Raw genomic sequence first — 11854 nt, 5'->3', positions numbered from 1 at the left:
AGGGCAGAGTGCCTACTCTGTATGATACCATATGGTGGATACATGGCATGGTACGTTGGTCAAAACCCACAGAATATCCAACACCAAGAATGAACCCTGATGTTCATCATGGCCTTTACTTAACAGTAACGTGTCATGATTGGCTTATCAATGGTAAACAACGTCCCACACTAATGCAGGATGTTACCTAATAGGGTAAACTCCGGGGGCAGGGAGACAGGAAGCATATGGGAACTCTAGTTCCTGCTCCATTTTTATGTAAACCTTAACCTGATCTAAAAAATAAAGTCTATTATGAAGTGCACAAAAAGAAAAAAAGGGGGGTGGAAGAGCTTCTCCTCCCTAATTCATGTAACAGCAAGACCTCATAACTTTGAAACGGTAATGAGGGAGGGATCGAGATCTCCACTGGGATCCTGTGGGTGGAAACGCCACAGGTACTGCTGATTCTCCCGTGGTTTGCTGCCTACATCCGCCAAGTGAAGGAAGTGCTAAATCTCACCTCGAGGTCTCTGAAAATAAAGGGGCAGTGTTTTTGCTCCCCCATCCAGCTTCACGGATTGCTTGTCGTAGAAGCAGTTTTGCCGGGTCGGAGTGTGCGCACTTGTAAGATTTTGCTGGCAGTCGGGGAAGTGGTCTTCCAATTGGCAGGTGCGGTTTCCAGTCGGTGGGGGGAACGAAGGCAAAAGAAACAAATTAGATTTCCTTGCAACTTACAGCCCGTTGACAGGTTGTTGAGACAGGCAGAGTGGCCTTCCTCTAGGAGCTAAGCTGCCTGGAGGATGACACTTTGCTAAGGGCAAAAGGCAATCTTAGCTTAACGTTATCCCAGCCCCCGAGATCCTGTTTTAACACGTAAACATTCCTTTGGGAGCCTCCTTTATCTCTGTCCCCCAAGACGTATGTCGCCTATCACCCTCCAAACATATGGCCCACTGATATAAGTCTGAAGGGTCCCATGATTGGGTTTTTACTAACCAGTAATAAATGACCTTTTCCTAGGGGCAGCTAGACCCTCAAGGTCCTAGAAACCTCGTTTCCAAAATACCTTGGAGGCTCCCAACCGCCTCCCAACTTCAAAGTATAGAGTCAGCCACTCTTCACAATCCCCAGGCAGCTCTTTCTGCCCACGGGTCCTGTCCCTGTGCTCGAATACAACCACCTTTTGGGGGCCCCTGGGTGATTCAGTCGGTGAAGCGTTCGACTCTTGATTTCAGCTCAGGTCATGATCTCACAGTCTGTGGGTTGGAGCCCCTCATCGGGCTCTGCGCTGACAGTGCGGAGCCTGCTTGGTTTCTCTCTCTCCCTCTCTCTGCTCCTCCCCTGCTCACACGTGCACTCTCTCAGAATAAATAAACGTTTAAAAAAAATAAATACGAAATAAAATACAGAGATCTTTTTGCACCAAAGCTATCTCAAGAATTCTTCCTTGGCTGTCGGCTCTGCACCCCACAGTCACCCAGCATTTAAAGCGCCTGCTCTCCTATCTCCAACCTGCACCTAGGGGTCCTCAAATTCTTCATCCCGGGGCCACCCTGCTCTTTAACACTCAAATGGAAACAGCCTGAGCGGCTCTTCAGGACACCAGGATCTCACAGGTTTGCCTCCCCAGAGACCGCAGAGCAACGCTTCCTTGCCCTGCCCTGCCCTGGCTGCTGCCTGGCACCCTGGCCACCTCCCTTTCTTCTGGATCGCCGCCCTGCTCCCCAGAAACGGGTCACCTCCTGCCATCTGGTGACATGTCCAGGCTTCAGCTCCCAGGATGGCTTCCCTGGGCTCAGCACCCTCCCAGAATTCCCTGAAACACGGCTACCCCCGGCCTGGGGACATTTACTGCAGGTTTGGGGCGAAACAGACGGCCGATTTAAACTAGAGGTCGCTGCTACCAAAGTCTGCAATCTCAGATTCTCCACGGGGGGCACCCTAGCTCTCTCTTTTCTTAGCCCTCCTCTGACTCCGTACAGGGACTCACTGGACCTCTACAAGCGTGCAGGCTCTTGACTGGGGCCTCCCCGGAGGGTGGACCTCCGCAGCCCCCCACCCCAGAGGGAGGAGAAATCAGGCCTCCTGTCCAAAGCCTGCTTCCGCTTCTGCTCCCACAGCTTTGACCGTGGGAATATTTGTTCTCTTCGGGGGCAACCCCACCCTCCTCAAAAGCCTGGACAGGACAGAACATCACAGCATATGGCTGCACACCCCAAGGTCAGGCCGGCTCCACTGCCTGTGGTCGGACAGCCCAGACCAGTGGCTTAAAAAAAAAAAAAAAGAAAGAAAAGTTCTTTAACAGACCCAGCTTACATAACTTCAGAATACTCAACGCCTTACCTCACAGGCGGATAAAGAAACTCAGTTGGGGCGCCTGGGTGGCGCAGTCGGTTGAGCGTCCGACTTTAGCCAGGTCACGATCTCGCGGTCCGGGAGTTCGAGCCCCACGTTAGGCTCTGGGCTGATGGCTCAGAGCCTGGAACCTGTTTCTGATTCTGTGTCTCCCTCTCTCTCTGCCCCTCCCCCGTTCATGCTCTGTCTCTCTCTGTCCCAAAAATAAATAAACGTTGAAAAAAAAAATTTTTTTTAAATAATAAAAAAAAAAAAAAAAAAGAAACTCACTTAGCAGCTCTTACTTCACAGCTGCCTGCCCAAGAGGATCGATCCATGGAGGTGATCGTTCCAGAACAATCCAGAAGAGAAGATCGTCTCTGCAAGCAACTTCTCTCTCCTGCCCTAGAATGTAAAAGTCGTTTGTAATCTTTTTAAAAAAAAGTTTATTGGGACGCCTGGGTGGCTCAGTCAGTTGGGCGTCCGACTTCAGCTCAGGTCACGATCTCGCAGTCCGTGAGTTCGAGCCCCGAGTCGGGCTCTGGGCTGATGGCTCAGATCCTGGAGCCTGCTTCCGATTCTGTGTCTCCCTCTCTCTCTGACCCTCCCCCGTTCATGCTCTGTCTCTCTCTGTCCCCAAAATAAATAAACGTTAAAAAAAAAATTTAAAAAAAAAGTTTATTTATTTAAGCAATCTCTCCACCCAATGTGGGGCTCAAACTCACAACCCCCAAATCAAGTCAGTGCACGCTCCACTGACTGAGCCAGCCAGGTGCCCCTATTTATAACCTGTAAAGTGGCAGTTTCTAGCATCAGCAGTTTCAAGATGCATTTAATAAAATTATTCTATCATAGGGTGCCATGATAGAATAATTTGATTGAAGTGAATATTTGATAATTCGGTAGATTAAAAATGGTACCTCAGGGGTGCCTGGGTGGCTCAGTCGGTTAAGCGTCAGACTTTAGCTCAGGTCATGATCTTGCAGTTCGTGAGTTCGAGCCCCGCATCAGGCTCTGTGCTGATGGCTCGGAGCCTGGAGCCTGCTTCGGATTCTGTGTCTCCCTCTCTCTCTGCCCCTCCCCTGCTCATGCTCTGTCTCTCAAAAAATGAATAAACGTTAAAAAAAATTTTTTAATGGTACCTCAGTTTGATTTAACTTGCATTTCTATGATTATTTGGAAAACTGAACTTTTCTGGATATGTATATTGGCACGCTTGTGTTTTTTATTCTGTGAATTGTCTGTTTAGATCATGAACCTATATCTCTGTCTGTTAGCTTGTTGGAAATGGTTTTCCCAGTTTTCCATTTAGTTTTCCACAAACTATACCTTTACATTCTGACTAACCAAATCTCTCAATATTTTCCTTTATGGTCTCTGTCTTCTGTGTTATGCTGAGAAAAACCTACCTGACCCCGAGGGATGTAAATATTCACTTAACCGGTCAGTGTTGATTCCATTTGGAGTTTAATGCAGTGTAAAAGATCCAATCTGATCATTTCCATAAACATCAGCCAATTTCCTCTGGAAGCCTTTTATCAAATAATCTCGTCTTTCCCCCACTGCTTTGAAGTGCTGCTTTTATTTGGTTTGTAAACCTTATGTACCCGGTTCTTTGTTTTTGAAATCCCTACCTCCCAGGGATATTACCAGGATTAAATGAAGTAACATCTTCAGAGTCCCTAGCAGGGAACGTAAAATCCTCTCCAAACATCTTGGTTCTCTTCCCTTCTCCTCTTCTCCAGACCATTACTTCCTCCTCATGCCATATGCTTCTACTGTTGACCTTGGGATTCTGGGAACAGTTCCAGCCACACAGAAGGTGCTTACTCGGGCTTTGCCGTTTGGCCCCCAAACTTCTTTTTGGCCTGTTAGCACCTCAGCCAAGGTGACCTTGTTCTGGAGGGCTGGATGGGTGAGCCGCCAGGGGGAAGATGGTAATTACACAGTGCTGAGTCTGTGGTAGGGGTGGGGGGAGTCAGGGGAGACGTCCCAGGGGGAGGTGACGTTGGAGCCGGGTCTAGGAGGGAAGAGGAACTGGCAGGCAGAGAAGGGAGAAAGGGCATCCGTGGCCAAGGGAACAACGTGATCCAAGCAGGGGAGTGTGTGGGGGCGATGGCAGAGGTCAAGAGTGGCAGGAGGCTGGGGATGACAAGTCAGGGAGGGGTGTCTGTGCCCGGGAACGGGTAGGGATTCATTTAAGTGGGAGAGTCTCATGATCACATTTGTGTTCTAGGAAGATCAGCCCAGGCCAGATGGCGGGTGGGGAGACCAGTACTAGGGGGCTGTTGAGAGAGCCCAGATGCAATGGGGGGGTGGTGGCCAGGACCAAGATAGTGGCCTTGAGGATGAAAGGAAAGGAGCAGTTTTCAAAACCATCCCATTAAATGAAAAGAGAGAGACTGGCAGGGGTTTGAAGTGGAAGAGACGGGAGGTGAGGAGGACCTCCAGGTTCCTGGCTCGGGGGGGGGGGGGGGGGGGGGCTATGTCCGTGACGGAGGATTTACTGAGACAGGAGCACTGATCGGGGAGCACTTTTGGGCTCAGGTTGGGAGGACAACGGGATCAGTGGAAAGGGACGGGGTGGAGAGGACACAGAAAAATTCAAAACGTGCAAAACTCGATGTATTCTTGTACGCATTCCAGGCATCTGTTAAAGAAGGGCAGAACCAAGGGGGTGGCAGAAGGGATGATGGGAAGTGGATGGTTTGAAAAATATTTAGGAAGTGGAGTCGACAAGATCTGGCAGATGCTCTGATTTTTTTTTTTTTTTTTTTAAGAGCAGCACGAATCTCGGATAGTACCCCCAGGGCGGGTAACTAACTGCGGGCTGAAGGCGCCTGTTTCCGAGATGGGGAACACCCAGGGAAAGGAGGAGGCTTGGTGGGAAGATTAATGAACGCAACAATCCTCAGCTACTTACTCGATGCCAGGAACTTTGCATTTAGGATAGAGCAATGACACAATCTCTGCTCTTAGGAGACTTAAATTCAGTGAGGAGGGCTAGACAATAAAGAAACAAACAAGTAAACATATGTCAAGTGGTGAAAATTGTTATGGAGGTAAATAAAGTGGCAGTGAAGTCCAAAGTGTTTTAAACATATTTTTATTTCTAAGTAAGCCGTACACACCATGTGGGGCGGGGACTCACGACCCCAAGGTCAAGAGTCACGCGCTGTACCGATTGAGCCAGCCAGGCGCCCCTGGTTCGCGATTTTTTAACGATATGACCAGCGATGGTCCCACTAAGAAGGTGTCACATGGGCAGAGACTTGGAGAGAGGGGGAAGAGCATTCCAGGAAGGGGAAACGGCAAGTGCAAAGGCCCTGAGGCAGGAGCATGCTAGATATGTTCTAGGAACAGTGAGGAGACCAGTGTGGTGGGACAAGGAGGAACAGTGTGGTAGGGGAGGAGTGGCCGAAGATGGGATTGGAGGGGAAGCAGAGGCAGATACGGTGGGGCCACGTAGGCCATTGTAAAGCCTCTAGCTTTTATGCTAAGAAAGCCATGAAAGCTCTCTGGAGAATCTTGGGCCGAAGAGGACCCTGAATACACTGAATTTTTAAAAGCTTAGTGAGTAAGAATTCCTTGGTCTTTAAATTTTTAAAATGTTTATGGGGGGGGGGAGGAGCAGAGAGAGAAGGAGAAAGAAAACTCCAAGCAGCCCCATGCAGGGCTTGATCCCACGAACCAGGAGATCATGGCCTGAGCCGAAATCAAGAGCCGGACGCTCAACCAACAGAGCCTACCCAGGTGCCTCAAGAATTCCTTGGTCTTGGGGCGCCTGGGTGGCGCAGTCGGTTAAGCGTCCGACTTCAGCCAGGTCACGATCTCGCGGTCCGTGAGTTCGAGCCCCGCGTCGGGCTCTGGGCTGACGGCTCAGAGCCTGGAGCCTGTTTCCAATTCTGTGTCTCCCTCTCTCTCTGCCCCTCCCCCGTTCATGCTCTGTCTCTCTCTCTCTGTCCCAAAAATAAATAAACGTTGAAAAAAAAAATTTTTAAAAGAATTCCTTGGTCTTTAGGTCTCAGTTCTACCACTTTCCAGCTAGGTGACTTTGGACACGTTATTTGATTTCTCTGTGTCCTCAGCTTCACAATCTGTAAAACAATAAAATCAATCACTCTGTCTGGTGATCGTGAGGGTTAAATACAGTTAAAATGAAGAAAGCACTCAGAACCGTATCTGGCACTGTAGGCCAGGAGCAGCAATTATGATCATTATCATCAAGGCTGCTGGTGTTGAGAACAGACTGGAGGGCGCCAGGGCGGAAGCAGGGACACCATCCGGGCAGCCCCTGCAGTGGCCCAGTGGTCCAGGAGAATGGCGAGAGTGACTGGGACCCGAGTGGAGAGAAATGGTCAGAATGCGGGAGAGCTGATAGCATCCGCCGGTGGGTCACATGTGAAATGTGAGAGAAAGAGGGAGTTATGGTGGCTCCAAGGATTTTGCCCCGAGCACACGGAGACTGAAGTCGCTGTTCGCTGGGAGGGGAAGGAACATCGGGAGTCTGCCTTTGAGCGTGATATACAGGAGACGCCCCTGGATGTCGCAGTGTGAAGGCAGGCAGTTGGATATACAGGTGGCCCAAGCTGGGGGCATATGCTTGTGAGCGGTCAGTATACAGTGGATGCTGAAAGCCGTGGGACCAGATGGGCTTACCAAGGAAGCGAGCACAGATGGAGAGGAGGGCCAAGGATGGGCCTGGGAGTCTGCCGTGTTGACAGCAAGGGCTCAACGGATGCCACCACCCAGCTGATGTCATTTTTGAAAAGCCTGCAGACTTTTGAAAAAGCTTGAGGGAAAGGTTTGGGGTTTTGTCGGAGATCTCTCAAATGTTTGAAGTAGCATTTCTAGGACACATAATTGGGACAGGCTTGGGAAGACACTAGAGACGGGTAAGCACAGAGGGGGAAGGACGGGGGGTCAGAGTTGACGTCTTTGCTGATCCAGAAAGCAATTTTCATGTAAAACTGGCTTGAAGGGTATGTGAATCACCAATATAACCATATACTGGTATAAAAATAATTTTTTTTTTTTGAAGGAGAGAGAGAGAGAGAGAGCATGAGCAGGGGAGGAACAGAGAAAGAGGGAGACACAGAATCCGAAGCAGGCTCCAGGATCTAAGCTGTCAGCACAGAGCCCGACGCGGGGCTCGAACCCACGAACTGTGAGATCATGACCTGAGCTGAAGTCGGGCACTTAACCGACTGAGCCACCCAGGCATGCTGGTATAAAAATAATTTAACAAGAGGCAGTGGCTAAGAGCACGGATCTTTTTTTTTTTTTTTACTTATTTATTTTTTTAAAGTAGGCTCCACGCCCAGTGTGGGGATCGAACTCACAACCCTGAGATCAAGAGTCACATGACCTACTGACTGAGCCAGCCAGGCACCCCCAAGAGCATGGATTTTGAAGGTGAATGTGCTATGGTTCTTCAGGCTCTGCCCAGTGTGACCCTGGCTGTGAACTTCTCTAGCTCAGCTCCTCATCTGTAGAATGGGCTCAGTTTAGTGTCTCCATCACAGGCTTTGAAAGAACGAAATAGAAATGCTGGCAAAGTGCTTAGCATAGCTCTGGCCCTACAGAAAACCACACACACACTTTTTTCTTCTCTACTACCACTCACACCAACACTTCGGACACCAAACGTGGGTTTTCTCTCACGTCAACCATTCTCTGACACCAGCTGGATGTCCTACAGTTCCGTTCAGTTCTGACATTATCAACCTAGAGTTAGCGTCAGATCCCACAAGTTAAGGGCTCAGTCCCAAGACTGCCCTCACTTCAGATGTTAATGGACAGTCCCAGCCCCCCTTTTGTCTGATCTGCCAGCTATAAATCAGGGGTTCCCATGACCCCTTCCCTCAATAAGTCAATAATTTGGTAGAGAGGCTCACAGAACTCAGGAAAGTGCTTTGCTTTCTAGTATCTATTTATTTAAAAAGATAGAACTCAGGAATAGCAGGATGGAAGAGATAAGTAGGACAAGGTATGAGGAGGCCGAACACAGAGCTTCCGTGCCCTCTCTGGGAGCACCACCCTCCCAGCACCTTGATGGGCTCACCAATCTAGAAGCTCTGTGAATCCCTTTGGTTAGGATTTTTATGGAGGTTCCATTATGGAGGCATGCTTGATGAAATCACTGACCATTGGTGATTGAAGTCAATCTCCAGCCCCTCTCCTCTACCCACAGATCAGGCGGTGAGGAGGCTGAAATTTCCAACCCTCCAATCACGTGGCTGGTTTCTCTGGCACCCTCCCCCCCCCCATCTTTAAGGATTTTCCAAAAGTTACCTCAGTAATATACACGCACGTTTGACTGAAAGGGGCTTGTTATGAACAACAAAAGGTGCGCCTCTAAATCCTATCATTCAGAGATCCCAAGGAATTTCCTGTGCCAGGAACTAGAAATGGATGAAAATCAAATTTATTGGGTTATAATTATAGCCAATATGATGGGTCCACAATCAAGTGTTGCTATCTAATTGACAAGGATACTAAAAGAAAAAACAACTTCGAATAGAATGAAGGGCCAGTGGAGAGGGGGCTGGAATCAGTATTCTGGGCGGGGCTGAACTCAGAGGCATGTGACCCGTGTAGTTATAGAGGCTTCCCCGCTCTCAGGAGGGACCCACTTCTTGGTTTAACGCTCTGCTGTCACTGTCTTGAAATTCGTAATAATTTTCTCCTTGGAACTGTGTTTTGTAAAGGAGGTCCAATGGGACAGCGAAGCATGTGTGTGAGCAGAGAAGGTACACCGGGTGGCAGACAGCGGGGTCCGGGCCAGCAATATGGCAGGCGGCGGGCAGCATGAGTGTTGAGCAGTTGACCTGGCCACCCAGTGTGCACCCACATGGCGGGGCAGTCTGGGATCCGTGCCCAGACTGCCAGCAGCAGAATATGGCTGCAGTCCACCAAAGCCATGGTGAGAGAAGGGACCCCACGTGGAAGGGCCCATCCAGTAGATCTATGCACACGTGAGCTCTGCAGCCTAAGTCTGGGACGGGAACTGCCAGCATTTGGGCAGAAAACGGCCAGTAAATTACGACAAAATCAAAGCATACACATGGACGTTGCAATAAAGCATGTCGGGGAGTTGCCAATTCCTCAGGGTTTAGAATCCCTGCTTCTGAAAACTGCTACAATATTGCAAAGCAAATATTCGGAGGCTTAGAAATAGAACTCAAATGTAAAGGTCACATTTTACAGAAAATTCTATTTTCATGTGAAGTTTCATTATTAACGAGAAGGGCAATTTTAAATTATTATTATTATTATTATTATTTGCTTGTAATCCAAGGTATGGCAGTCAAGTGCCTAAACAGGTCATTAAAATTATAGACAAATTATGAAGTCGCTTTCATTTTTTTTCTCCCAGAGGAGGGCACAAATGCTCTCCCTCGCTATTAGAAATTACACAGTTGATGGGCGCCTGGGTGGCTCAGTTGGTTAAGCGTCCGATTTCAGCCCAGGTCATGATCTCGTGGTTTGTGAGTTCGAGTCCCACGCCAAGCCCTGTGCTGACAGCTCAGAGCCTGGAGCCTGCTTCTGAATCTGTGTCTCCCTCCCTCTCTGCTTCTGCCCCGCCTGCACGCTCTCTCTCTCTCAAAAATAAAAATAAACATTAAAAAAAAAAAAATTGCACAGTTGAGTTTCCCACATCTGGAGAAGTTACAAAGGTCAGTGTGGCCTAAGCGCAGTCTATGAGCCTCACCCTGGGAGAACGACCTTGGTGATCACCATGTCCCCATGTAAGTATCACTTTCACTGTGTTGTACAACGTCACAAGTCACAGATAATGTTAAAGAAAATATTAACGTTGTCACTGTATAAAGTTACATGTTAAATTCAGGCATATGTGAAATTGGTTTTCTGAAGACTTCAATCTTTTGACAAACCATTCCAGGAGAATCACCAGCTCTAAATGTACTAAATATAACAAATAAAATATTTTGAAAGGAAAAAAAAATTGTATTTTAGTACCTTAAGCTGCGTTTTTAAAACCTGCTCTTTGAATAGGAGGCCCTGAAATTTTTCTAGGGGCGCTGGTTCTGAAAACTAGTATTTTTTCGAGAGGGTTTTCATATTTCTCCGAATTATTCTGATTCTGTTAAAACCCTGTCGGGCTTTTATCGAGTTCCGTCAAATCCAATGAATGGTCATCAGGTTACCACTTGTTTTAAAACCCACATCGCAAAAACAAAAACAAACAAACAAACAAACAAGCAAAGAAACCCGCATCACAGATGACGGCTGGTCGTCTTTGCCGCGGACACTCTCCACTGCAATGTCCTTCTCGTCCCAAGAGGAGGAAGGTAAAACCCGGGTAGGCGGGAACGCGCTGGTGGCCCTGTCTGTCAGAATGGTGCCACTTCTGGGCTCCTCCAGCCTCCTCCCACTCCCGAGTGACCAATCCTTTCACCCCATCGTGGAGGGAAGCAATCTGATTGGCTTAGTCGTGGAGGAGGGCGGTGCCCTTTACAGCTGCCTTGGCACCAAGGCCCTGGGACTCATCAGCCTATGAAAGGGCGGCCCTTGGATCAGGTGCTCACCTCTGCCCAGTCAGAGGCCCCGCGGTAGGACTAAGGCGGGACTAAGGCGGGACTTGCGGACAGCCCAGGGCATAGGCGTGGCCAGGCTGTGACTGACCGGCCAATACCGGGGCCCCTGCTTACCTGCCGCTCCCCAACCGCCTGAGCTCCTGCGCTGCTGCTGGGGAGTGGTTCTCACACTCCTCAGCCCCCTTGACTCAGTCCATCACTTACCGATCTGCTCTTTCCTCAAATATATCTAGATTTCCCCCACTCTTACCGTGTCCATGGTGACCTTCCTGTCTAAACAAGGGGCAGCAACCTCTTGGTTGCCATGTGACCACAGGAGTGGTGTTTGAAACACACACAAGGATTGGGGCACCTGGGTGGCTCAGTCGGTTGATGGCCCAACGTCGGCCTCTCCCTCCTCCTTCTCTCCTGTGTATCTGCCACGCCTGCCTTCCACTATTCCCAAGCTCTTCCCCGGGCCAGGGACCCCCACCTTTCAGTTCTGCTCTCCAGATCGATCAGCAGCCCACCCCCTTGCCACTGAACCCTTAATTATCCTAGAGAGCTCAGATGAAGGGTCATCTGCTCAGAGGGTCTGTACCTGAGCCCCCGTCTCAACTTCTGACATCTTCTGACATTGTCTCAGCGCCGGCCACAACTTACATTTCCTGTTTGCATGGTTTAACGTCCATGCCCCCTGCTGGGAGACTACGCGGGGGCAGGGGGGAGGGGTGGTGGTGGTCAAGGGCTGACCACGTTCCTCAGTGTTGACTCCTAGGCCCCAGCACAGCGTCTGGATAAATATTGTGCCAGCCCAGGGCCACTAACTTTAAATACGGTGCAAACGCATGTGTAGGTCTGCATGGAATCTTGATTGCCTCTAGGGAGTGGGAAAGGGACCAGGATAGGGAATGGTGGCGGGGCGGGTGTGTGTGCACGTTTAAGCCTGTGTGCCTGCGTGTACATATGTAAAGCTGGGGGGTACTGGCTTCGACTGC

General features: G+C 49.4%; 1 pseudogene; it reads right to left on the bottom strand.

Moving 5' to 3' along the window:
* Positions 1 to 9920: 9920 nt before the first annotated feature.
* LOC125171467 (uncharacterized) lies at positions 9921 to 10075 on the bottom strand (annotated as a pseudogene).
* Between the last annotated feature and the right edge of the window lie 1779 nt (positions 10076 to 11854).

Source organism: Prionailurus viverrinus, chromosome B4, assembly GCF_022837055.1.
Source record: "Prionailurus viverrinus isolate Anna chromosome B4, UM_Priviv_1.0, whole genome shotgun sequence".
NCBI classification, from domain to species: domain Eukaryota; kingdom Metazoa; phylum Chordata; class Mammalia; order Carnivora; family Felidae; genus Prionailurus; species Prionailurus viverrinus.
The sequence above is the reverse complement of the archived record's forward strand: the minus strand, read 5'-3'. Positions and strand labels throughout refer to the sequence as shown.